At 42.1% G+C, this 26,794-nt stretch overlaps 1 protein-coding gene and 1 long non-coding RNA gene across 2 annotated transcripts in view; both read right to left on the minus strand.

Moving 5' to 3' along the window:
• LOC127340757 (uncharacterized) overlaps nt 1–2,082 on the minus strand; it is a 33,400-nt gene extending 31,318 nt beyond the window's left edge. Inside the window, exons 1-2 of the mRNA XM_051366507.2 lie at nt 1,823–2,082; nt 1,426–1,465 (exon numbers count right to left, since the gene is read on the minus strand). The gene's annotated coding sequence lies outside the window, so the exon portion shown is untranslated. The remainder of the gene's footprint in view (nt 1–1,425; nt 1,466–1,822) is intronic.
• Nucleotides 2,083–10,109: 8,027 nt separating this feature from the next.
• On the minus strand, nt 10,110–10,898 carry LOC139837504 (uncharacterized). The gene is made up of 3 exons (XR_011753989.1): nt 10,808–10,898; nt 10,497–10,694; nt 10,110–10,391 (listed from the first exon to the last, which is right to left on the minus strand). It is a non-coding gene; the product is annotated as an uncharacterized lncRNA (long non-coding RNA).
• Nucleotides 10,899–26,794: the final 15,896 nt, after the last annotated feature.

Raw genomic sequence — 26,794 nt, forward strand, 5'->3', positions numbered from 1 at the left:
CTGTTCCCGTGGGTCTAAAATGCGTTAGAATTAGGTCCAGCGGCCTGATGCATATTGACTAGGCCGTCTGAGGAGACGCAAACGCGACACATATTTTCGTTGGGACGCGCCAAGTGACCGCTCGCTTTTCCACCGGGTCCACCTGGCAGCGAGCCATAGGGCTGTATAGAGCACATCGCTTTCGCAGCCGCCACTTCGGCGGTCATCGCTTATTCGCCATCAATGACGTGGCTGCCTTAAAAGTCGACCTGCATCGTCCCTGCCATTTCCCACACCATCGACACCTCCACTCCCACCCCTCACTACCGAGCACCACCGCATTAACTATGGGAAAGAAGAAGCACGACTCTAAGGCATCCGGCAGCGGCACCAAGAAGGCAGAGCAAACGAAAAGGATGCCACTGCCCATCGAGGTGGCGCGGCTCATGCACAAGAACTGGACGTTGTGCGACAGTTGGCGGGACGTGCACCTGCCTGGCGGCTGCTAGTGGCTCAGCCACCTCCGGGTGCCTGTCCTGTCCATGCCTCTGCGCGAGCCAGGCAGGAGCGCCGAGATCCAGCGCAGGCACCGCCGGACCTCCATGTCGATCCCGCCTTCGTTGTCGACTCCAATAGCTGGCACAACTGGCGCCTGACCGAGGAGGATTCGAGGAGGCAGGCCGGCTTCCTCGGCGATAGGGACTTCCCCTATGACCATCCGCCGCCGCCTCGTCGTCGAACATGGTAGCCGCCTCGTCGTCGAACACGGAAGCCGTCGCCGCCTCCACGGGATGACGACGCCGACGAGGACTGCGACGCGTTGGCCTACCACAACGAGGAGGCCACAGACGACATGCGGCCATGGCGGAGGGCCGGAAGTTCAAGTTCCCGGTGACGACGATAGACGACGAGATCGAGAGGCTCGGCGTCCTCGTCTCGGAGGTGGACCGACCGGTGCAGCCGTCGCTGCCCCGGTACACCACCGGCATCATGCCGTCGGCCTCACGGAGGAAGATGCCCTACGATGGGCGCTCGAGGACTCGGCCCCGCAACCGCAACCACCGCCTCCACCTCCGTCTTACAATTAGTGGGCGGCTCCACCTCCACCACCGGCGTGGGCTTCTCAAACTCTTTTTTTGCGGGTGGCTGCTCAAACTCCACCACCGGCGTGGGCTGCTCCACCTCCACCACCGCCGGCGGCACCGGCGTATGTTCCGCCGGTTGCCAACTAGCCGTGGCCGGTATCAGATTTCGTCGTGATCGACGACGACAACGACGAGTAGGCGCAGGTGGTAGCAATCGAAAGAAAAAAAAAGTCGTGCCGCTGGGTGCACCCCTCGACGCAAACGGATGCGGTCAATTTCAACCATTTAAGCCAACACAAACGGACGGTAGAGGAGGACATGTAATGAAGAACTGCAATGATAACTAGAAAAGCAGTCTAACCGATCACTTGAAGATCGCTTGCCACACCACCTGCGTACACCTGCGTACACGAAACAAGGAATGTGACAACATGTTTCGTGTCTGTTTGTGCTCCAGTGCTCCACCCTTTGTTTTTTGTTTATATAAAAGACAAATACAAATATCAAGATGAAATTAGGTATATCATGTTTATGCAGCAACAGAATTTCAAGAGCTAGTTGAGATATCGAGAATATAAAGAGAGCTAAACTATTGTTATAAGCAAATGAAGAATATGACCTCTAAATTTAATGCTGAAGTAATCCACCATTAGTAATTCTAAGGTACATGCGAAGATTAATTTGCAAGAATAGCTGCATGGTACGAAAACAAAAAAGAAGTGCTACCATTTGTTACAAGCTGGTAAGTAAGCACGCACCTTGATAGCAAGCTTGACAATTTTCCTTTATTTTCTTTTGAAAATTCAGCTTGAGAAAACAGAAGTCTTGAGTGAAATTCCGCAAGTGCTCTGATGATCTGCTTCTTCGCACTGCTAATGCGACCCCAAATCAGAGCAGAGATGCAAGATATGCGAGCAAGGAGGAGCCCTTGGAAACTGAACGGGCGCCTCATCTACTTGGCTCCTCCCTCTAGCCGAGAAGTGCATTTGATTCTTTGCTTGCAGTCCCCTTGTAGTAGCTTCAGGCCGGGCTCTTTACTTATCGCAGCCCCTTTTCCTTTCCTCTTTACCAAAGCATCAAGCAAACTATTCCTGCTTTAGTTTTTCTTGCTTTTACCAAAGATGATTCCTATATATGTGCAGATCGATTTCCGTGGCAATTTGTGCTGCACTGCTGCTACATGGCACGGCAAGGTGTGGCAACTCCTGTCTCCTTTGTCTAAAGAAGTAGGGGCGTGTTTGGTAGCTTGAGTGGATTTTTGTCTCAGGAATGCACATCTCGTTCCAGACTAGCTCCGAGTCGAAAACGCACTTTATTTGATAGCATGGGTTGCATCGCTAGGCACTCGAATGCCATTTCATTTTGTTACCGACAAATCTGAGCAGATGTTTGGTTGTTGTGTATTAGTGTGTGTAGTTGTGGGCAGAGGTGAGGGTCTAACTTGAGGTAGAAGGAGGCTGCAGGGAGGAACTCTCACTCCTTAGGGTTACAGAGATAGAAGCACCTTATATAGGTCACGACTGGGATGGCCAAATGGGCCACAACAGAGAACAAGAAGACAGCCCAACAGATACACCAACAGTTATCCAACACTCCCTCTCAAGATGGGTGATAAATGTCAATCATCTCCATCTTGGCACATGCAAGATTACACTCCTTTGAGCCCAGTCCTTTTGTTAAACAGTCTGCCACTTGTTGTCCTGATCTCACATAAGCCAATGAGATAATCCCTACATCAATCTTTTCTTTAATAAATAATTTGTCTATCTCCACATGTTTAGTTCGCTCATGTTGGATAGGATTGTTTGCTATGTTTATGGCAGACATATTATAACACCACACTATCAAGATTCCTTGTCTTAAAATTTTCAGCTCTCTTAGAAGGTTTCGTACCCACAACATTTCACCCAGGCCCTGTGACATAGCTCTGTACCCAGTTTCAGCTGTTGATTTCGAGACAACAGATTGTTTCTTACTTCTCCATGACACCAAATTTCCTCCAACAAAAACACAATACCCTGAGGTGGATCTTCGAACATCTAAGCAGCTAGCCCAATCTGCATCACAATATCCATCTACATTTAGGTGTCCATTACTTTTAAACCACACTCTTTTTCCCGGAGTGCCCTTCAAGTATCTCAAGATTCTTTGAGCTGCTTCCAAGTGTACATCCCTCAGATCATGCATATAGCGACTCATTACACTCACTGCAAATGATATATCTGATCTCGTGTGGCATAAGTATATTAGTCTTCCAACAAGTCTTTGATACTTCTCCTTGTCTATGGGTTCTCCAGACTCCGTTGTGATTTTATTATTCTGGTCAATAGGTGTTGAAGCCACTCGGCACCCCAGCATGCCCATATCATCTAAGATATCCAACGTATACTTTCTTTGAGGTAGTGATATCCCTTTTGACGATCTTGCAACTTCTATTCCAAGGAAGTATCTAAGTTTTCCCAAATCTTTCACCTCAAAGGCTTGACTCAAGCATCCTTTCAGTTTTACGATTTCCACAACATCATCTCCCTTGATAATAATATCATCAACATACATAGCAAGGATAGTGATTTTCTGCTCCGAATGTCTGTAAAATATGGTATGGTCTCCATTGCATTGACCATATCCCATGCCACACACCACTTGTATGAACCTGTCAAACCAGTCCGTGGAGATTGTTTGAGACCATATAGAGATTTCTTTAGTCTACATACCTTCCCATTAGTTTCAGGTCTGACAAATCCTGGTGGCATCTCCATATACACCTCCTCTTGAAGATCACCATGCAGAAATGCATTTTTTACATCAAGTTGATGCAAGGGCCATCCGAAATTTGCTGCACAAGAGATCAATATTCTGACAGTGCTCAATTTTGCCACTGATGCAAACGTCTCATCATAGTCAATGCCATAAGTCTGACTATATCCTCTTGCCACAAGTCTTGTCTTATATTTCTCCACTTTTCCTTCTGCATTTTGTTTTACAGAATAGATCCACTTACAGCCTACTGTATTCTTTCCTTTAGGGAGATCTATCAACTCCCATGTTTTATTTTTCTTCAAGGCCTCTAATTCTTCCATCATAGCATTGCACCATCTCGGGTCCAACCTGGCTGCCTTCCAATCCTTAGGAACAGATACAGTTTGCAGGGCAACAAAAGCCCGAAAAGAGGGTGGCAATGCCTCGTAAGAAATATAATTTCCTACGTCATAGTCATCATAACTCAGTTGCTTTGGGGGGCCAACTTTCCTTATCCCTTTCCTTATTGCAATTGGCAAATCTAGGCTATTATTGGACTCAGTCTGAGATTAATTCTCCTCTGCAGAATCTACACTTGTGCTTCCTTGATTTTATGGCCCAATGGGTTGCTCCCCTGCCCCTGGTCTTGTTGCTCCTCCAGTGCATCTACTTGTTCCCTTTGTACTTGTCTTCTAGAGTACACAAGTGGATTCTGCAGCCATCTTTGTGGTGGTACAGGTCTAGGTAGTGTAGGTGTACCAGGAATTACATGAATCTCCGCAACAATAGGAATTTTTTGATGTTGTTGTTGGTCACCATCTTGATGCTCTTGATCACCACCTTGTTGTTGCTCCCCCTCTTGAGCATCACCAAGATGGTCAAGCCCCTGGAACAAGCCACTAAGATCACTCGCACCGTCATAAAATGGTTCTGACTCGCGAAACGTAACATCCATGCTTACAAATGTCCTCCTGTCAGTGGGACTACAACACTTGTAACCCTTCTGTCTAGAGGAATAGCCAATAAAGATACATTTGATAGCCCGATAATCTAGCTTGCCAACAGATGGCCTGTGATCCCTTGTAAAACATGTACAACCAAAGAGTTTGGGTGGTACAACAAAGTCATTGTTATTTTGAAGGAGTTGGCAAGGAGACTGCATACCTAGAATCTTTGAAGGCATTCTGTTGATCAAATACGTAGCAGTCATAACTGCTTCACTCCATAAGAATTTGGGAACATTCATGGTAAACATAAGAGATCGAGCCACTTCAAGAATGTGCCTATTCTTCCGCTCAGCAACTCCATTCTGGGGAGGAGTGTCAAGACATGAAGTCTGGTGCAGCATACCTTGCGAAGATAAGAAAGCAGCAAAATGTTTTGTTGATATATTCAGTACGATTATCAGTTCTGATCACTTGCACCTGAACATTGAATTGGTTTTTCACATAGGCAAAAAAACTCTGAAAACAAGTGTACACTTCATCTTTGTGGCGCATAAGATAAATCCAAGTCATTCTAGAATAGCAGTCAATAAAAGTCACAAAGTATTTCATGCCACTTACTGACACAACAGGACACGTCCATACATCAGAGTGCACTAACACAAATAGGGATACACTTGTGATACTAACATAAGAGGTTCTCGTATGCTTAGCATATTCGCAGGCATCACAACATAATTTGATTTTGTCCACTCCATTCATTACATCAGGAAAAACTCAAAACATTTTATCAAATGACATGTGGCCCATTCGACAATGATGAACTAGTGTCATACTCTCCTTTCCTCCAACAATCGCAGCAAGCACAGAACTGGCATCATGCCCCATCTTATCACGATCTATGTGCCAAAGACCTCTATGCCTGGTTGCAGTCCCAATCTTCTTGTTGCTCTCCCTTTTCTGAATTAAACACATATATCTATCAACTATTATACGGTAGTCCTGCTGATCAATCAGGGCACTTAGAGATAGCAGATTTACTGGAAAAGCAGAACATGTAAAACTGATGAAAATTTTATATTGGGTGTACATTGCACCGACCCCTCCCCTTTTATAGATTGTGCTGTGCCATCTGCTGTTTGGATAGTTCCTCTATGTGTGGGAGGATACTGAGTATAAGAGTCAAACTCACTAATATTACCAGTAACATTTGGATGCTCCAGAATCAAGAATCCAATCTGAATTATCATTATGAGTGGCTATAGAAACTCTATCAACATTACCTTCATCTTTGTAGACATAGTGAGCAAAGTTTCCAAAGTTTGCTTCATTTTGTCCTTCTTCCTTTGATTGTCCCTAAGAGGTACTGGTAGTTGGCTCTGAAGCTGCTGCCATATATATGTTCCTTGGGTGATATAGCGTGCTGCTGTTCACCACCCCTGCCATACTGTTGTCCATATGATTGTCCACCACCTCTGTCGTACTAATGTCCATATGGCTAACCACTACCTCTGCCATCACCTCTTCCTCTGTAGCTTCCTCTGCCATGTGTGTATCCTCCTCTCCCCCTACTGGGTGTAGCAAAGGAGGTACACTGATGCTTCAAGTGCCCCTTTTGTCCACAAGTATAGCAGTCTCTCATCTCTTGTCTCTCGGCAGTGTAGAAGGTCGGATGAGGGACATAATCGCTTCCCTTTGTCATATTCAGACACACTTCCTCTCTGGACATAGGTGCAATGGCTTCTTTGAGAGAAGGGGTAGTGGTTTGATGTAGTAAAGCAGCCCTTCTCCCCTCAAAATCTTGATTAACACCTTTCAAAAACTTCATGACTCGCCGACGTTCAATCCAGCTTGCTGCATCACTCACACATTTCCCATGGACAAGTTTTAGAGGATCAACATGATCTAAATCTCCCCAAAGATGCTGCAACTCAGCCACATATGCCATCACAATTTTGTTTCCTTGTTGCAAGTCATGCACTTTATCCTCAATCTCAGCAATCAACATAATGTTCCCCTTTTCAGAATAGAGATTTGATAGGATGTCCCATACCTCTGATGCTTTTGTGAGTGCCTCTACACAAGCAGCAATGTTAGGAACCAAAGAGTTAAACAACCATGCCACAATCAGAGAATTTATGGCATTCCATTGTTTCCTTTCCGGAATGGTCTTGTCTGTTGGTTCTGCAGCTTCACCACTCACACGTTCATCCAGCCCTTTCGAGTTCAAAATCAGCAGCGCCCTCCTTGACCACCGGAGATAGTTGGCCACTCCTTCCAACTTGATTTCATTCGCCGGCAACTCAAGTTTGGTATGGGAAATGATTGCTCCCCCTCCAGCAGATCCTCCCCCATCTCCTTTGGTAGTGATAAGTTCTGCCAGCTTCTCCAGCCTGTTGTCCCCCATGCTTGACACCAAACTAACAGGCACTTACCTGCAGGATGCCTCTTCGTAACCTTAATTGTCACTGCCTTCCCCTCCTTGCTGCCGCAGCAGCCTGCTCCCTTCCTCTCCCTCTTCCTCCTAGCTGTTACAGCTAGCTAGGCTTCCAGATCGGCAGTCCTTCCCGTCGTTGCCCTCACTGCTCCTTGCTCTGATACCATGTGGGCAGAGGTGAGGGCCTAACCTGAGGTAGAAAGAGGCTGCAGGGAGGAACTCTCACTCCTTAGGGTTACAGAGAAAGAAACACCTTATATAGGTCAGGACTAGGCTGGGCCAAATGGGCCACAACAGAGAACAAGAAGACAGCCCAACAGATACACCAACAGTAGTATTGTCTCGTATCTACTAATCCTCTAATAACATCTACTTTACCGTCTAACAAAGTTAAAATTAGCCAAACTCCTCATCAACTCCACATCCCCGACAAGGGTGAGCCAGGCACCATCACAATGTAAACCGTTTTCTCTATCTACATCATCTAGAGCTAGGAAACGGTAGTCATTTTACATCTACAGTCTCTTGAAGAGGCTCTAATCACAACGTACGACAGAAAAGAAACGGCAAGGATGACAGAGCTGCACGCATCAACACTTGCAAAAAAGGGGATCCATAATGCGACAGTGCATCATATGTGAGTGGTTAGTGTTAATCCATTGAGGAACACATACATTAAAAAATACAAATAGCTCAGCATCAAATAAAAGCTACTCCCTGGATCAATATTAGTGTGTATTAGCAACAAGTAATATGAATCGGAGTGAGAAGTAGATATGATATAATTCAACACAAGACAAAGGACAAAGAAACATAAGATATTAGTTAGTGTACTTGAGTAAGATGTCTCGCTTGTTACTGAGGATTTGCACAAAAGTAACATAAATAATTAAATAATACATGATCAAAGCATTCTTCATTCAGTTGTACGACTGATCTTGTTCTCCTGGCCAGATTCCCCATCATTGGGAGCCCTATCATTTATTTCACATGTAACAGTACGTTACAATTCTGCCCAACAATATAATGCAATAAAAACACAAGAATAATTAATTTCATACAGTTATATGGCATATTATGGAGATCATACCAAGATATGGCAGTATCAGGAGTGGTATCATTGCTTGTAATGGGAGTGCTAGCAACAGCAATGCCATCATCGGTCAAGGGACACAGCACCTCATCTGCTTGACCACTTTCCTTGGCTCGCACAGATGTCTTCAATCTGTAGACAGCACAAAATAGAATTAAAAGCCAGGCCTTAAATATAAATGTAAGAATGCAAAATAATACTTGTTATTCGGATCATACATTGGAAATTTGAATGTATGGATGCCGGTAAGAAATTTCCGTAATAGCTGCCGTTGGCTTTCACAAATGTTAAGCCTGGCAAAGCGGTCCATGTGATTCTGATTCAGCTCCAGCAACTCACGTAGAATACTGGCCTCCTTTTTTATGCCCTTCAAACATCATTTAAATTTGGTGAAAATAAGCATATAGGCATAAAAGCATCAAAACATTAAAATTTCACATTAGGTAAATCAATTTTTTTTTGTAACAGACGACATACCAAAAACGAAGCAGCAATGGAGTCAGAACAAGGCCCTTCGTAAGTGATCAGAATATCAAAGACAATGTTTCGGATCGTATTGCTGAAGTTGTAGGAGTCATCGTCCAGCACCTCAGTAATGAACACATCCTCCTCCAGGCTGTTCTTAGTTTCACATGCCAATAACTCAGACATTAGCTCAGCCTCTTCCGCAATACACTGGAATCATATTTGATCACAAAAAATGGTAAAATTATGTTAATAATAATGCAGCACTATATGAACTAGAAAAATATAAAGGCAGTGCCACATTTTGATCAACTTTGTGTGGAGCAGACAAGTACCATAAAGCCAGCAGCTGCAACAGGAGATTCATCCTCTGATTCGCTCATAAGGAGTGCTCGTTCCTTGATAATTTTGCTCAGTGCATCAACATCAGCAGTCAAAACTCCTGCACAACTCAGCTTGTCCTCCATCGCCAGACACTTGATAACATAATGTTGCAACAGTGTAAAGAAGCTAATGAGCAAAACAATCAATTAAATAACAGTTTAGCTCGGTAGAGGAAGGAGGGGACTTACAGTACGGGCTGCAGCACGCACGTTGATTGCAGGAGTATTTCGGTAGAAGTACTCATTGAGATAAACCAAATATAATTCAAAAGGAACATCACCAAACTTCCAGGGCAACAGCCTGTCACAACTCCATGTGGTATCCATAAGATCTTAATACGGAAGAAACACTAGTCAGATCAAATCAAACTGTAATATTAAGCATAGAGAAAAGGAAAATAATGCGATGTGATAGATCAGAGGGAAGTGCACCATCGGCACACTGAACAACGCATGCAAACAAAGGATGCACAGACAACAGAGCAATTCACAAATCAACTTCTGGAAGGATAGAATGTCTCAACCATGAAATGCACCAGAAATCAAGTATAGAATTCCTAGAGTAGATTGTAAATATCAGTCCTAACACCAATAGAAGATCCTGCAAATTCACCATACCTCTGTAGAGGATGATACTCAATGGCGGCATTTCCTTAACATGTTCAAATTCCGTTCTGGTTTTCATGATCTCAAGGCAAGTCACCACATCTTGATGGCTGCTGCTCGGATATTTTTTCCTGCGCAAAAACTCATGATATTAGTGCATAAGCCGCTTTCATCTTTTCGATCTAGGATTTTTTTTCTAGATTAAATGCTGTGGGGGTCAACACATAGAAGACAAGGACAAATGGATGGGGCAGGAGACATCTGGCGAGGAGATGGGTAGAGGCTAGGGTTTAATTAATAACAGGAACTCCATCATTCTGTATAAACAAGCAACAAGAAAACAAGATCATGTTTATTATAGAGATCATACCTTGAAATGGCAGTACCAGGAGCGGTATCATACAACAATCTGTTGACAGCACAAAATAAATTTGAACTTCATATCAGACTATAAATGCAACAAGGAATTCAGAACGTACTTGCAATCATGAATGTTGATAAGAAATTTTAGGAAACAAACTTCCGATCATGAATGCTGATAAGAAATTTTAGTAAACGCCCCCGTAGACATTCGCAAATGTTAAGCCTCGCGAAGCGGTCCATGTGGTCCTGATTCAGCTTCAGCAACTCACGTACAAGATTAGCCTCCTTTCTCATGCCCTTCAAACATCATTTAAAATCAGTGGCATTAAGCTTGCATGCATTAAGGCATAAAAAACTTCAAATTTGGTGAACACAAATTTATTGTAACGGACATGAACATACCAACAAGGAAGCAGCAACAGAGTCAGAACAAGGCCCTTTGTACGTAGTCAGAATTTCAAACGCAGCCTTTCGGACCTTATTGCTGAAGTTAAAGGAGTCATCATCCAGCACCTCAGTAATGAACACATCGTTCTCCACACTGTTCCTCCTTTCACATGACAATAACTCAGACATCAACTCAGCTTCTTCCGCAATACACTAGAAATGATCAATCAAAATGGTGCAAATATGTTAATAACAATGCAGAATAAAAATTACTAAATTATGTAGGAATGCCACAAGTTGATCTAATATGTATCAAGAAGAGCCACCATAAAGCCAGCAGCTGCAACATGAGATTCAAACTCTGAATTGATCATAAGATTTGCTTGCTCCTTGATCCTTTTGCTCAGTGCATCGAAGTCATCAGTCAGAGCTGTTGCGCAACTCAGCTTTTCCTCCATCTCTAGACACTTGAAAAAATAATGTTGCAACAGTGCAAAGAAGTTAATGAGCAAAGCAAAGCAATCAATCGAATAATAGTTCAGCTTGGTAGAGGCAGGAGGGCACTTACACTACGGGCTGCAGCATGCATGCTGAAAATTGAAGGGGTATTTCGGTAGAAATACTCGTTGAGATAAAACGAGTAGAATTCGAAAATAACGTAGCCAGGTGTCCAGGGCAACAGCCTATCCGAACTCCATGTTGCTTCCATCAGATCTTAATACGGAAGAAAGACTAGTCAGATCAAATCAAATAAAAATAGTAAGCACACTCAATAACACAAGCAAGCATAGGAGATGCACACAGATCAGAGCAAACCAAATATCAAATTCTACAGGCATGAATGTTTCCACCATGAGATGGAACGTAAATCGAGTACAAAATTCGTAGAATAGATTGAAAACCCTCAGTCCGAACAACAAAATTAGATCGCCTAAATTGATCGTACCTCTATAGAGGATGATATCCAATGGCGGAACCCCCTTGACATGTTCGAATTCCGTTTGGGCTTTCATGTTCTCAAGATACCTTGTCATAATTTGACGATTGTACATCGAGAAGGTCTCCGTATTCATGTTTGGTAAAATTAGGGAAACGGAATGGGTGTTTAGAGCAGGGAATTGATTAGGGGATTAGGTTGTGATGAAGATGATTATTATTCCCAATCCCCTGTTTTGGTACAAGGTGAGAATTACAGGTGAGATTTTGACAGGAAGTTGTTTTCCCAAGTTCGGATCGTGGGTTTGGGCATAGGAATAGGGACGTGGGCAACAAAGTCCTGATCGTTCTTTTCAGAAGTTTCAATGTCAATTCCCACTCCCACCGGCAACTACCACTAACAGGGGGATCGCTGGGAAGAGAAGTGTGGGAGATGCGACGAGGTTTGAGCTGCCGGAGGTGGCGGTAGGACGTGTAGAGAGTCCAGGGTTTATGATAGGTAAGGACGCTGTATTAATTGGGCCGCGTCGTAAGATTGCAGCGGGCCGCATGCGCACGCGCAGGGGGCAGAGTATTGCGAGCGGGAAAACCTATTAATCACCTATTGGCGCGGGTTAATAGGCATTGCCTGGGAGCAAAAGTTTTTGGGCCACGGCCCGTTATAAACAGAAGTAGTGTATTATTTTGGGTTTATAAATAGTCTAGAAGGTTCAAAAAACTAGGACGAATTTGTTCGGTTTTTGAAGGTCTTCGGTTTTAAGACGGATTTAAAAATTGCTCCTTTTTTAAAAACTGTTCAAATTTAAATGTTGGTTAGATCCAGAATTTGTTTAGGAATATTTTTTTTGCTCAGATTCGAATTATTTTCAAAATTAATTTTTGCTCAGATTCGAAATTTTTTCGAAATCAAAATTTGCTCAGATTCGAAATTAATTAGGGAGCTTCCTTATTTTAATTAGAACACTATATCTCTCTTATCATGATATCTTTGTTTGTCGAATTGGATCTTTGATTGCTTGCTTCATTTGATTGAAGCTTACTTCACCATGTTATCTTATGCAATCTTTTATCCTCAATATAGTTTGACTTCCTTCAAGTATTCATCATTGGATATGTGCATTTGATTCCACTCAAATTATGAGAAGTTCACACTTTGGGGAGGATCTCACATTATATTGGCTTTCTAAAATTTTCACTCATTTTGGCACTTGTTGCCAATGGGGGGGGGGGAGTTTAGAGGGTTTAAGGGAATGGTTTATACTTAAGTTTGGTTTGTGCTTAAGTGTTTTGCCTTTCATACATTCCATATTTATATGTCTTGCATGGTTGTATATATATAGTGGAAATTGTCCCAAAGGTTAATCTTGACAATGTATGCAATTAATTCATGTTCATCACACGTGCATACATTGTGGGGGAGTTTGCTCTATATATATTGGTTCTACTCACATCCCTTGCATTAGTTGTAGTTGTGGGAGTAGAGTTGGTTTTGATATGGGATAGTAGCTTTGTGTTACTTGACCATATCAAATACAACATCTTGTATACAACTTATTCTCGGATAAGTTGCGTACTTGTCTCTAATATTCATTATATAAACCCTCTTATTGTGGTTGTCATCAATTACCAAAATGGGGGAGATTGTAAGGGTATATTGCCCCTATGTGTGGTTTTGGTAATTAATGACAACCCCTATGGACTAATGTTTTCATTGAGTGTATATGAAGGAATATTCCATATATAGGTTCTACTTGTATTCCATGTATTGGATTCAAATATGGATGCCATGTAAATAAAGATACACCTTATGTATTGGCATCAAGATCATCGATTTGAAGATATATATGTGATATGATCAAGAAGAAGAAATGATGATGGAGTTCTTATGTGGAACTCAATATTAGCCATGCTCTATCTTATGTGAGTATGAGAAGATACAAGGTTGAGTTGGGCAAGTTCAAGATGAGCATCTCAAGTGGGTCACATGCTTGAAGCTTGCCGTCCATTTGGTGATAATGGACATGTGAAGATGTGCATCAATGAAGCCTTCCCATCGTAGTGTATGGGGGAGCATTTGTGAGTCTTCACGAAGTAACGATGATCAAGTAAGGCATTCCGGCTTGTGTAGAGCTTGAAGCATTATCATCAAGATCAAACGGGATGCGCAAGGCAAAGGTATGACCTTGATAGGTTTTCCTTTTACCGGTCTCAAGGTGTTTGTTGGGAGACCGGATTATAGGATAGATAGCCGCACTATTAAGAGGGGCTTTCGGTTGAGTAACTTGATCACATCATCTTAGGGAGCTCAATCCTTTGCATATCCCTATTGCTTTTTGGTGTTTCTCTATGTGAAGTTCTTGAGCTTGTTGCTAGATTTACAACAAGCCCAAGTTCATCGAAAACGGAATCCGCATGAATCTTCTATTGCGTTTTCGAGGTTGGGTGATTTTACCGGTTATTCATGATATAAGGTTCTACCTTTTATATTCATGATAAAATCCCCTCCTACAGATTCTTGTGTTTTCACTTTCTGTTGGATAGCATTTGTTGTTATCTTCCAAACAAAATTGGTTTCATTCAAATCGGAGTTCGGGAGCATTTGCTATTTAAGAAAAGGAAAAAGCGATATAAAAAAGAAAAAGAAAAAGGAGGGCCAGCCAACCGACCGGCCGGACCGGCCCAGCCGCCGGCCCACCCGGTCCACGCCGGCCATGGCGCTGATGCCAGCCGGGCCCCTTACTTAGGCGGCCCCGGTCTGGTCCGGCCCACGGTCCGACATGCGCCGGCCTGCCGGCGCTACCCCGGCCCGACCGAGCGCCGCTCCCGGTGGGCCGCCTCTTCCCGGCGCGCGGCCCGCTCGCCTATGCGTCGCCCACTCGCTGCGGGCGCGGCCTGCTCGCCCAGCGTGGCCCACTCGCCTCCACCGCGCGGCCTCCTCCCCATCCGTTCGGTGGCCCGGCTGGGCCGGATTGCTGGCCGGCCTCCTCGGCCCAGCATCCGGTCAGCCGGCCTGTGCACCGGCTGAGTCTGTTTTTCCTGCGATTTTAACATTTCTTTTCCCCCCAACGGTTATTTTCTCTCCCCTGCTATAAATAGCCTTCTTCCACCTTCGGCTGAGCTAGTTCTTTCCCTTCTTCACCTCCATTATTTCTATTTGAAGAACTAGCTTTCCCTCTTGATTCCTCCCATGATTCTTGCCCATTTTTGAGGATTTGAGAGAGGAGATCTAGATCTACATTCCCCATCAATCAATTTCTCCTCTAAGTGAGGGGAACCCTTTGAATCTAGATCTTGGAGTTTTTTGTTGACTTTCCCCATTGTTCTTCCTCTCTAATCTCTTCCTAGCATTCGTTTCTTGGGTGGGATTTGAGTGTGAAGGATTTGAACACCCTTGGTGTTCTTGCTTTGCATCATTGCATAGTGTTGAGCTCTCCACCACGATTAGTTCGAGTGAGCGACCGTGAGCTTGTTACTCTTGGAGGGAGACCTCCTAGTTGGCTTGGTTCGTGTCCCGGTGATCTCTTCGTGGAAGATTGTGAAGGGGCCCGGGCTTCTCCTTCGTGGAGCTTGTGAAGTGGTTGTGGAGCTTGCCATCTCCGGAGTGGAGGAAAACCTAACCATAAGGAAAGGGCCATTATCCTTCGTGGGTGTGGCTCGGAGAATAGGGCGAGCCTTCGTTCTTCGTGGGACCTCCACTCCTCCAAACGTGACGTACCTTCTTGCAAAGGAAGGGAACACGGCAATACATCCTCGTCTCTGCGTGCCTCGGTTATTTCTATACCCGAGCTCTCTTTCCTTGTGATAGCCATCGTGCTTGAAGTACATATATCTTGCTATCACTTGTGCCTATCTCTAGTTGTTATTCTTACACTTAGTTGAGCTTAGCATATTTAGAGTTTGTGCTTGTAATCCAAACGTTTGTTTAATTCCGCATTCTTACAAGACAAATCCGTAAGAGTTTTTAATTGCCTATTCACCCCCCCTCTAGGCGACATCTCGATCTTTCAATTGGTATCAGAGCAAGGTCTCTCCTTGTTTAAGGCTTCACCGCTTTGAGAGTAAAGATGTCGGCTAGTAATTTAGTGCACAATGACACAATTATCTTTAATGGCACAAATTATCTATTGTGGAGAAATTGCTTACTTTGTAATCTTCGGACCTTGTGTCCAAATATAGAGAGATTTCTTGATGTTGGTTTTTCTCCTCCGATGGATCCTCAAAATCTATCTTTAGAGGATGAGAAAAACTTACATCTTGAAGCTCGAGTATCTAATGAGCTTTTATTCTCCTTGAGACCATATTTTCGTAGGTTCTTGATATATATAAAGCGAAAGTCGTCTCATGAGATGTGGATCAAGCTTAAGGAAATGTTTGGTGGATCCATTTTTCATTTGGTCGGTGGTGTCTCCGAGGAGATCTCTTCCCCTTCACATCATGAAGAGCTCCAAGTTGCTTCCACCTCCGGCCGTGATGAGTTCTCATCTTCTTCCACTTCACCAACGTGTTGCGAGACACAAGGTAATGATATGGTGAGTAGTGAGGAAAATTGCAATATTGATATTGTTCTCAATAGTGATGATTCTTCATCTCTATCCCATTGCAATGTTTCTTCTTTGGACTTGAACACATATCGCACTAAAAATAATCTACATGCTTGTGTTCATAGTCCTTGCATATCATGTGAAAATTGCTTACATAGATCTGATGATGATATGCTTGCCTTGTCTTGTTTCCATAATCAAAATGCTTCTATTTCCTCTAGTGGTTTATTGACTAACAATGTAGCAGAAGCCGAACATTCTATGGATCAAGACACGATTTCAAATGGGGATTCAAGAATATCCTCATTATCATCCTCCGGTATGCACATGTGCCTTATGGCAAATGGATCAAAGGTATCTCCTACTTTGACTCCTAACACATCCTCTAATGATGAGAGTTATGATGATGATAATGATTAAGAGTATAATACCTTGTTGCATGATATGGGAATGGTATATGCTTATCTTCATGGTAATAAAGAAGCTCGTGCTAATCTCGAACACTCTATGGAGACCTTGAATAAATACAAGGAAGCCATAGTGGAGTTGAAGTCCCATGTTGAAAATGGGAGAATGAGATTCAATCTCCTCAAGCAAGATCTAAAAGATGAGAAGCATACTAACTTTATGCTCACACAAAAAATTGAATCCTATGAGCTTGAAAATGAAAAATCTATTGATGATGCTTGTGCTACTAACTCTAATTCTTGTGAAGCATCTACCTTAGAGGAGAATGTTGAGCTAAGGGCTCAACTTGAGTTGCTAACTAGCAATTATAGGGAATTGGAAGAAAGTCATAAAAAGCTCTCAAGCTCTCATAATGATCTTCTAATTTCCTATGATGGGCTAAAGTTAGCTCATGAGGCAAGTATCACTAAAGTAGTATCTTGTGAGCCTCATGTGGACATTAGCACAACCTCAACTCAAAATGCTATTTTGCATTGTGCTAGTCCTAGTAATCCATCTAGTCAAACTAGTGATACACCTTGTGTTGGATTACTTGCTTTGCCTTGTTGCTCTAACAATGAAGCTTCTACTTCCTCTAGTACTTGTATTTCTACTATCCATGTAGAGGAAATAAAAGAGCTCGATGCCCAAGTCCTTTCTTTGAAGAAAGACTTGGAAAAGCGTCATGAAGGGAAATCCGCACTTGACAAGGTGCTAAGTGTGCAACAATCCCCTAATAACAAGAGTGGACTTGGATTCTACTCCAATAACAAGAACAAGTCCAAGAGCAAGAGCAACAAGAAGAAGGGCCAAGACAAAGTCAATGATTCGGCCAAGATTGTTTGCTTCAAGTGCAAAGTTGAAGGGCACCATGTTAGATCATGCCCATTGAAGAAGAAGAAGCACTTAAGTGATAAACAACAAGGGAAACGGCCACAAGGTCAAGGTCAAGGTCAAGCTCAAGCTCGACCTCAAATTGAAGATATGCCACTTCCCAAGAAGAATCAAGATATTGTTCCCCAAGAGAAGAAATCAATAAAGAATAAAAAGGGGAACACTTGCTACTTATGCCGTGAGAAGGGGCATCTTTCTTCTTCATGCTTAGGTGGTACCTTATCTAACCCTATAATTGTTGATGATGATTATTCTCTAGGGAAGGATAAAGATGGCAATGTGTTTGCCAAGTTTGTTGGGACTCAAAGTGGTTTCAAGAAAAGAACCATTTGGGTTGCGAAGCCTATTGTGACTAACCTCTTAGGACCCAACTTGGTTGGGGACCAACAAACTCAAATTTGATCAATAGGTGTTTGTGGAGGGCATTGGATACTTGGCTACTTCATGAAGAATTAAGGGATCTTCATATATTATATTTTGACCAAGCCAAGTCGTATGGATTATCATCTATATCTTATATCCAATGTTCCTCTTTGCGGTAACTTATACTTCAACTCTTCATATTTATTGTAAGTTACTTGCCCCTTTGCATGTTTCGTTTGTACCAAATATGTGTGTGTGTTGTGTCTTACTTACCCATCTTGTGTATTCAAGTATGTTTGTTTCACTCATCAAATACTTGTGTATTGTTGTGAGCCTAGTGCATCTTGATGACATCTTATTTGGCTCTCTTTGAGTGATTAATGGAACATCCCATTTTGGGGGAGTGATATGCCTTGTGCATCTCTCTTTCTTTAAAAATGTGAGTACATGGGAACCACCACTTAGTATTGATATTGCAAGATTATCTAGTCACTATGTGGTGTGTCATACTCATGAGAAATTCAAATTTTAAATGTCCATTAATCATCTTTAGTCGAATTTTAGTTGCCTCTTGTTTAGAAGAAATGTTTTATCACATTATGGGGGAGTAATATGTTATGTACATATCACAAGCCTAGAAAATGTGAACATATGAGGTTATGCTACTTAGAGTTGATGCTCTTAATTATCTTATTCCTAGGTGGCATGTTGGCTCAAACAAGCTCCATTTTGATTAAAAATCTTTTATTACTCATCTTATGGGATCTTGTTTGAGTAAGAAATTCTTGGTGCGGTATTTTCTCAAATACATATCTCTATATCTTATTTGGGACACCGTTTGCTTCAAGTTATTCTAGTTGAAGATATCAAGAATCTTCATTTGTGCATTGTGCTTAATCCTACATATATTAATCATATGCCTTTTATTGTGAAGATGATCCTTACTATCATTGTCAATACACCATCGGAAATTATTTCCAATATACTCATTGTCTTTGACAATTGATAACCTTGTATGTGGTTGAATCTATGGATCACCTTCACATTGTATTGCTTCTTATTTCCTTATTTTATTTCCAAGAAATCTTTGTTGCTTCCATATGTCTTCCTTGTCCCTTTGAAAAATCCTTTGATAAATTCTCTTGATTCATATCAAGTGTTTGTTTTGGAAGACAAACCTTTTTCTTTACGGTACATTGTACCATTGTGAAAAGTGTAGAGGCTTTGGTTTATTTGTTGGAACCTTGCTCTTTTGGGAGTGTGTTATCTCATTCCTTCTTATATGTTTTATTTGTGGAATGAGATAAATCTTTGAGCATGTTTGCTTTATTTTATCCTTTATGCTCAATGGTTTCTTCTTGGTTCATTCGTTGAACTTTGTTGAACAAATATTTGTGGTTTGCTTCTATGATATAGTTTGGACAAAAAATTTGTTTGGTCATACCTTTATGCCTTCTTCAATTCATTTGGTGTTTTGTCCAAAGTATATCTTTCCTGGATCTTTGAAGTCTTTGTGCATGCTTATATGTAATTTGTTTATATGTGTAGCATACTTTCTTTCTTTGATCCATTATATAGGGTATACTCCATCAAATCCTAAATGGCTAAGATGTGCATGAAATTCCAACTTCATTTATAAATATGCACATATTGATATGGAGTGTATCCTATGTATTGTGGTTAGTCTAACCATTTTGGACCCAATAAGTTTGGGGACCAAGATGTACTTGAAAGTTGTTTTAGGTACATTGGAGATGCAATGGAGGCTTGTCTCATCTATAAGGAAGGTGTTGTCACCATATGAGAATTGGAGTCAAGCTAGGATGATCGATGAACTCTTATCTACTACATCAAGCTATTGCTATCTCGGTAACAAGTATCTTATTGATGCATACTCATATAGCATCCAACCTCTTGTAGGTTGCATCTTAGCATGAAGTTCTTTATTTTGAAATTATTGTGGTTATTGAAAAATCCTTTGAAATAAAACTTCTTATTGTACATTTGAGTAATTTGAGAAGATGCATATGTTGGGAATATATAAAAATCATGTTTATGATTCACCTACCCAAATATGCCCTCTAGAAATTTATTGCATATCAATTCCTCAAAGAAATCTTATGTGCAATTTTGATAAAATTGAGAAATAAATCCCTATTTGTGATACTTGTTGCCTCTCTCAAAAACTTTCGACTAGTTTTACTTCCCTTATTGATAGTTGTGATGTTTTTGAGATTTTCTTGGTTGAAGCTCATTCATATACCATAAGTGAAAATTGGAGCCATAGGCTATATATGCTTCTTAAGCAAACATCCTTTGGTATATTATATGACTTCATCTTGGATATCTTGTCTTATTTATTTTGTTAACCTCTTGTGTGTGCATGTTTCTTTATGGATCACTTTGTCCACTTTAGAAACTTATATACATAAGAGCGTTGATCCACCACCTTGATATCCTTGTTCTTTACCGATCATCTTTTATCCTTTTATTTCTTAGTGGTGTTGGTAACGAAGATTTATGAGTGCTTGGTTTATTTATTTTTCTTCATGCACTCATATCTCGTACTTGTTGGACTCAAGTTGTTCTTGATAAGCATATTCTCTTTATCTTGGTTGTGTTCTAAATGATATAGAGGGAGTAAGGATTCCATGTTTGTGCATATTATATTCAAATGCAAACATTATAAATTATGCATGAACCTTGGGGAGCTTCCTTATTTTATTTAGAACACTATATCTCTCTTATCATGATATCTTTGTTTGTCCAATTGGATCTTTGATTGCTTCCTTTATTTGATTGAAGCTTACTTCACCATGTTATCTTATGCAATCTTTGATCCTCAATATAGTTTGACTTCCTTCAAGTTTTCATCATTGGATATGTGCATTTGATTCCACTCAAATTATGAGAAGTTCACACTTTGGGGAGGATCTCACATTATATTGGCTTTCTAAATTTTTCACCCATTTTGGCACTTGTTGCCAATGGGGGAGAAGTTTAGAGGGTTTAAGGGAATGGTTTTATACTTAAGTTTGGTTTGTGCTTAAGTGTTTTGCCTCTCATGCATTCCATATTTATATGTCTTGCATGGTTGTATTTATATAGTGGAAATTGTCCCAAAGGTTAATCTTGACAATGTATGCAATGAATTCATGTTCATCACACGTGCATACATTGTGGGGGAGTTTGCTCTATATATATTGGTTCTACTCACATCCCTTGCATTAGTTGTAGTTGTGTGAGTAGAGTTGGTTTTGATATGGGATAGTAGCTTTGTGTTACTTGACCATATCAAATACAACCTCTTATATACAACTTATTCTCGGATAAGTTGCGTACTTGTCTCTAATATTCATTATATAAACCCTCTTATTGTGGTTGTCATCAATTACCAAAATGGGGGAGATTGTAAGGGTATATTGCCCCTATGTGTGGTTTGTGTAATTAATGACAAACCCTATGGACTAATGTTTTCATTGAGTGTATATGAAGGAATATTCCATATATAGGTTCTACTTGTATTCCATGTGTTGGATTCAAGTATAGATGCCATGTAAATAAAGATACACCTTATGTATTGGCATCAAGATCATTGATTTGAAGATATATATGTGATATGATCAAGAAGAAGAAATGAAGATGGAGTTCTTATGTGGAACTCAATATTAGCCATGCTCTATCTTATGTGAGTATGAGAAGATACAAGGTTGAGTTGGGCAAGTTCAAGATGAGCATCTCAAGTGGATCAAATGCTTGAAGCTTGCCGTCCATTTGGTGATAATGGACATGTGAAGGTGTGCACTAATGAAGCCTTCACATCATAGTGTATGGGGGAGCATTTGTGAGTCTTCACGAAGTAACGATGATCAAGTAAGGCATTCCGGCTTGTGTAGAGCTTGAAGAGTTATCATCAAGATCAAGCGGGATGCGCAAGGCAAAGGTATGACCTTGATAGGTTTTCCTTTTACCGGTCTCAAGGTGGTTGTTGGGAGACCGGATTATAGGATAGATAGCCGCACTATTAAGAGGGGCTTTCGGTTGAGTAACTTGATCACATCATCTTAGGGAGCTCAATCCTTTGCATACTTTGCATATCCCTATTGCTTCTTGGTGTTTCTCTGTGTGAAGTTCTTGAGCTTGTTGCTAGCTTTACAATAAGCCCAAGTTCATCGAAAATGGAATCCGCATGTATCTTCTATTGCGTTTTCGAGGTTGGGTGATTTTACCGGTTATTCATGATATAAGGTTCTACCTTTTATATTCATGATAAAATCCCCTCCTACAGATTCTTGTGTTTTCACTTTGTATTGGATAGCATTTTTTGTTATCTTCCAAACAAAATTGGTTTCATTCAAATCAGAGTTCGGGAAAATTTGCTATTTAACAAAAGGAAAAAAAGCGATAGAAAAAGAAAAAAAAAAGGAGGGCCAGCCAACCGACCGGCCGGACCGGCCCAGCTGCCGGCCCACCCAGTCCGCGCCGGCCATGGCGCTGATGCCGGCCGGGCCCCTTACTGAGGCGGCCCCGGTCTGGTTCGGCCAACGGTCCGGCAGCCGCCGGCCTGCCCGGCGCTACCCCCGGCCCGACCGAGCGCCTGCTCCTGCTGGGCCGCCTCTTCCTGGCGCGCGGCCCGCTCAACTATTCGCTGCCCACGCGCTGCGGGCGTGGCCTGCTCTCCCAGCATGGCCCGCTCGCCACCACCGCGCGGCCTCCTCCCCATCCAGTCGGTGGCCCGGCTTGGCCGGATTGCTGGCCGGCCTCCTCGGCCCAGCATCCGGTCAGCCGGCCTGTGCACCGGCTGAGTCTGTTTTTCCTGCGATTTTAACAGTTCTTTTCCCCCCAACGGTTATTTTCTCTCCCCTGCTATAAATAGCCTTCTTCCACCTTGGGCTGAGCTAGTTCTTTCCCTTCTTCACCTCCATTGTTGTTATTTGAAGAACTAGCTTCCCCTCTTGATTCCTCCCATGATTCTTGCCCATTCTTGAGGATTTGAGAGAGGAGATCTAGATCTACATTCCCCACCAATCAATTTCTCCTCTAAGTGAGGGGAACCCTTTGGATCAAGATCTTGGAGTCTTTTGTTGACTTTCCCCATTGTTCTTCCTCTCTAATTTCTTTCTCTTCCTAGCATTCGTTGCTTGGGTGTGATTTGAGTGTGAAGGATTTGAACACCCTTGGTGTTCTTGCTTTGCATCATTGCATAGTGTTGAGCTCTCCACCATGATTAGTTCGAGTGAGAGACCGTGAGCTTGTTACTCTTGGAGGGAGACCTCCTAGTTGGCTTGGTTGGTGTCACAGTGATCTCTTCGTGGAAGATTGTGAAGGGGCCCGGGCTTCTCCTTCGTGGAGCTTGTGAAGTGGTTGTGGATCTTGCCATCTCCGGAGTGGAGGAAAAGCTAACCATAAGGAAAGGGCCATTATCCTTCGTGGGTGTGGCTCGGAGAATAGGGGGTAAGCCTTCGTGGCGTTGGGGAATCCTTCGTGGGACCTCCACTCCTCCAAACGTGACGTACCTTCTTGCAAAGGAAGGGAACACGCCTCGTCTCCGCGTGCCTCGTTTATTTCTATACCCGAGCTCTCTTTCCTTGTGATAGATGATGACCCACATATAGGGGGTGTATCGTAGTATTTTCAATAAGTAAGAGTGCCGAACCCAACGAGGAGCAGAAGGTGTTGACAAGCGGTTTCGATGAAGGATTCACTGTAAATGCTCACAGACAAGTATTCAGGGGGTTTTGATATAGCAGATGAATAAAGTACGAGTAAGTAAAATGCGAGAGAAATAATTGCAGCGAGTGGCCCAATCCTTTTTAGCACAAAGGACAAGCCGGTTTGTTTACTTATAATGACCAAACGTTCTTGAGGACACACGGGAATTTAGTCTAGTGCTTTCGCTTCAATAGCTGATTAATCTTCATTGTTTTGATAAGTGTTGTGTGGGTGAACCTATGCTAATGCACCGCCCTTCCTAGGACTAATACATACTTGTGATTATACCCCTTGCAAGCATCCGCAACTACAAGAAAGTAATTAAGATAAATCTAACCACAGCCTTAAACTCTGAGATCCTGCTATCCCTCCTGCATCGATATACCAACGGGGGTTTAGGTTTCTGTCACTCCGGCAACCCCGCAATTGGCAAACGAATGCAAGATGTATTCCCCTAGGCCCATAAAGGTGAAGTATCATGTAGTCGACGTTCACATGACACCACTAGAAGAATAACACCACAACTTAAATATCATAACATTGAATATTACTTAACCATAATTCACTACTAACATTTAGACTTCACCCATGTCCTCAAGAACTAAATGAACTACTCACGAGACATCATATGGAACATGATCAGAGGTGATATGATGATGAATAACAATCTGAACATAAACCTTGGTTCAACGGTTTCACTCAATAGCATCAATAACAAGTAGAAATCAATACCGGGAGAGTTTCTCCTATCAAACAATCAAGATCCAACCCTAATTGTTATAGCGGTGAAGAGGTGCAGCGGTGGAGACGGCGGTGGTGATGATGGAGATGATGATGATGATGATGGAGATGATGTCCAGCTCGATGGCGGTGACGATGGCGTCGATTTCCCCCTCCGAGAGGGAATTTCCCCGACAGATTTCAGCCTGCCGGAGAGCTCTTTTCTCTCTGGTGTTTTCCGCCCCGCAGAGGCGGCTATGACTCTTCGCGACTATCCTCTGGAGCTTAGGTTTTCGGGACGAAGAAGTACGCGAAGGAGAGGAGGCCAGAGGGGGCTGTGGGCCCCCTCCCCACATGGCGGCGCGGCCAGGCCAGGGCCCGCGCCGACCTATGGGGGGCCCATGGCGGCCCTCCTCGGCTCCTCCTTTTGGCTCTCTTCGTCTTCTGGAAAAATAGGATTTTTCATATAATTTCTGTCAATTGTTGATCTTCCGAAATATTGCATTCTGACGGTTCTTTTTCCAACAGAATCCTGACTCCAGTGCGCGATTCTCCAATAATCATGAAACATGCAAAATAGATGAAATAACATAAGTATCATCTCCAAATATGAAATATATCAATGAATAACAGTAAATTATGATATAAAATAGTGATGCAAAATGGACATATCAACTCCCCCCAAGCTTAGACTTCGCTTGTCCCCAAGCGAAACTGAACTCGATAAACAGGACCACATGTTTATGGAGTGAAGAGTCGATAAATAAAATACGGACAAGAAGCATCATATTAATTCACACAAGACATTCTAGTGAACAACTTCCTCATATAATTCAACTTGAAATAAGTAGAAGGTAATCACAAATAAAGGTGCATAAGAAATCATAATTGGTGATGGAAAACTTCGTTCTTGGTCAGAGAATAATTAATAGATTGTACTTATCTATCGAGCAACGCTCTTATGTTAAAGCTTATATGGCACAACTTGCATACTCAATTATAATAATCTCCTCATAATCATTGATAACTTTCAAAGCTATATTCATTCAGATAAAACTTGTACTAAACAAGGAAGAGTAGAAGACATGATTAAGCAGATCACAATATAAATGGTTTGATCACAACAACTCAAATGCTTGCTTAAGATGGAGGGAAATAGGTTTACTGACTCAACATAAAGTAAAAGACAGGCCCTTCGCAGAGGGAAGCAGGGATTAAATCATGTGCTAGAGCTTTTTCAGTTTCGAAATCATATAAAGAGAATAAAAGTAACATTTTGAGAGGTGTTTGTTGTTGTCAACGAATGGTAGCAGGTACTCTAACCCCCTTGCCAGACAAACCTCGAAGAGCGGCTCCCATAAAATTTTATTTTTAGTTGACACTCCTTCCAACCTTTGCTTTCACAACCATGGCTAACCGAATCCTCGGGTGCCTCCAATCATTCTCATACCATGAAGGAGTGTCTATTTGTAAAATTATGAAAGTTAATTAATCGGGGCTGGGAACCCCATTGCCAGCTCCTTTTGCAAAATTGTTGGATAAGTGGATGAAGCCACTAGTCCATTGGTGAAAGTTGCCCAACAAGATTGAAAGATAAAACACCACATACTTCCTCATGAGCTATAAAACATTGACACAAATGAGGGATGATAAATTTTGAATTGTTTAAAGGTAGCACACGAAGTATTTACTTGGAATGGCAGGAAATACCATGTAATAGGTAGCTATGGTGGACACAAATGGCATAGGTTTGGGTTAAAGTTTGGATGCATGAGAAGCATTCCCTCTCAGTACAGGTTTTTGGCTAGCAAGGTTAATTAGCAAGCATAAGAGTTGAGGGAAACAAACAAATATACATGTGATAGAAAATGCATCTTCCTTGTAAGCACAAACAATTTTAACTTCAGAATAATAAGCTAAGAGCTAACAAGAAAGGAAGACAATGAAACAACTACATGTATTTGTCTTTTCTACTAAAATCTCAAAGTGTTGTTGCTATTGACCAATGCTAAGTTTGCCAAAACCAAATAGATTTACTCAATGCTCCCATAGTGATACCAATACTAATAACAAGATCAATCATATAATAGAGATTGCAAACTAAAATAAGATGTGCAATATGTAAATGATAAGACTTCTCATTAATATTCCATAACGATAACTCACACCAAGGGATACATAGACAACCAACTAAGGAGAGATACTTCCACATTGCAACCCATCTTATATGATAACTTCCCTACTCATGATATGACACTACTTGATAGTAAAAGTAAAAGATAGTGATGATGTGATACCGCGGCACTCCCCCAAGCTTGGAACAAACCAAGAGGATGCCAATACCAATGATGAATTACTCCTTCGGCGGTGGTGGTGATGAATTCTTGACAAGCTTCTCAACAAGGTCCTGAAGCTCATCAATCTTGTACATGAGGTTGCGGATCATCTCCGAATTGTGCTCAACGCGGTTAAGAAGTATGTCCGACGGCGAGTCCCAACTCTTGGAGTTATTTCCCCACTCTTCAGCTTCAGGCTTCATCCTTCCTGCAGTGTTAGAACGATCTATATCCCAATTGCTAGGCAATACTGCCTTGGGAATCCTTTCAATTTGACTATTGTAAATTAGATTGCGGAAGGGGTTGTAGGTGCTTGGAGGAGATGTCTTTGGAGCTAGGTAGTGACGTGGAACCTTTCCTCCGG

Source organism: Lolium perenne, chromosome 3 (genome assembly GCF_019359855.2).
Source record: "Lolium perenne isolate Kyuss_39 chromosome 3, Kyuss_2.0, whole genome shotgun sequence".
NCBI lineage: Eukaryota > Viridiplantae > Streptophyta > Magnoliopsida > Poales > Poaceae > Lolium > Lolium perenne.